The sequence below is a fragment of the Arachis ipaensis genome, chromosome B2 (genome assembly GCF_059453495.1).
Source record: "Arachis ipaensis isolate K30076 ecotype BB chromosome B2, ASM5945349v1, whole genome shotgun sequence".
Classification (NCBI taxonomy): domain Eukaryota; kingdom Viridiplantae; phylum Streptophyta; class Magnoliopsida; order Fabales; family Fabaceae; genus Arachis; species Arachis ipaensis.
Genome location: NC_142437.1, coordinates 72,707,200 through 72,708,732, shown reverse-complemented (window position 1 = coordinate 72,708,732; position 1,533 = coordinate 72,707,200). Strand labels below are relative to the sequence as shown.

The following is a 1,533-nucleotide window of genomic DNA, read 5'->3' as shown; positions in this document are numbered from 1 at the left end:
GTTTCTAATTGCCTGGTAAGCTCTGCTAGTTGCTTGGCAAACACCTTGTTTTGGGCTAGAATTGTATCAACATGGTTCAGCTCCATGACTCCCTTAGTGTTGTGCCTCTCTGATGCATAGTAGTACTCATTCTCAGCCACTGTCTCAATCACTTCAATGGCTTCTTCCACAGTCTTTTTCCTGTTCAATGAACCTCCTGATGAATGGTCTACAGCCTTCCTTGATTCATAAGACAGTCCATCATAGAAAATATGCAATTGCACCCAGTCATGGAACATGTCTGGTGAGCATTTCCTTGTCAAATCCTTGAATCTCTCCCATGCCTCGTAGAGAGTTTCACCATCTTGTTGTCTAAACGTCTGAACCTCAGATCGAAGCCTATTGACCTTTTGTGGGGGGTAGAAACGTGCCAGAAACTTGCTTTCCACCTCATCCCAGGTTGTTAGGCTCCCCCTTGGGAATGATTCCAGCCACTTAGCTGCCTTGTCCCTAAGTGAAAATGGGAACAAAAGCAGTTTATATGCATCTTCCTGGACTCCATTGGACTTCACAGTGTCACAAATTCTCAGGAATTTTGTGAGATGTTGGTTTGGGTCTTCATTAGCACTTCCACCAAATGAACAATGATTCTCCACAAGTGATATTAGCTGTGGTTTAAGCTCAAAATTGTTGGCCTGAATGGGTGGTTTCTGAATGCTGCTACCACAATTCCCAGAGGTTGGGTTTATGTATGAACTAAGAGCCCTCCTCTCAGGAATGGCATTGTTTCCATCAGCTCTCTCATGGTTGTGAATTTCTCTATCCATGTTGAGATCTAGAGCTTCCTCAAAATTGTCCTCAGATTCTCCTTCAGATTCTTCTTCTCCCAGTACTCTCTTCCCTCTTGCTTCCCTTCTAAGTCTATGAAGGGTCCTCTCTGGTTCGGTATATGTAGGAGTTGATGTCTCTCCTCTCCTACCTGTCATACAAGAACACAGCACAGGCAACAAACAAGTGAAATACTCTTGGTTAATGGAAGAGTATGGTTAGAGCAATTGAGGAATTAATTCAAACAGTTAGTGAGTCAGTGAGTTAGTTGCTTGAATTTAAAGGCATAAAGAAAGAAAGCATGTAACAGAGTGCAGGAATTAAAATTCAACAAGTAACTTGTACTGAATTAATCAAAAAAAAAATGCTCAATCTAGTTAACTTCCAATTTGAGAATTGTCAATCGAAAACCAATCCCCGGCAACGGCGCCATAAACTTGATGCGCATAAACTTGTTATGCTACGATTTAGGAAATTGCACGATCGGCAAAATTCCTTCCGGCAAGTGCACCGGTTATCGTCAAGTAAAAACTCACAATAGAGTGAGGTCGAATCCCACAAGGATTGGTTGAGTGAGCAATTCGGATTAGAAGTGTGTTCTAGTTGAGCGGAATCAAGATTTAGATGAGAATTGCGGAATGTAAAATTGGCGGGAAAAGTAAATGACAAGAAATTGAAATGGCGGAATCTTAAATTGCATGAATTAAAGAGCAGAATGTAAATTGC

General features: G+C 41.6%; 1 non-coding gene across 1 annotated transcript; it reads left to right on the top strand.

The window, feature by feature from the left end:
• The first annotated feature begins 276 nt into the window (after positions 1-276).
• LOC148574372 (small nucleolar RNA R71) lies at positions 277-380 on the top strand. The gene has a single exon (XR_015906724.1). It is a non-coding gene; the product is annotated as a small nucleolar RNA R71 (small nucleolar RNA).
• Positions 381-1,533: the final 1,153 nt, after the last annotated feature.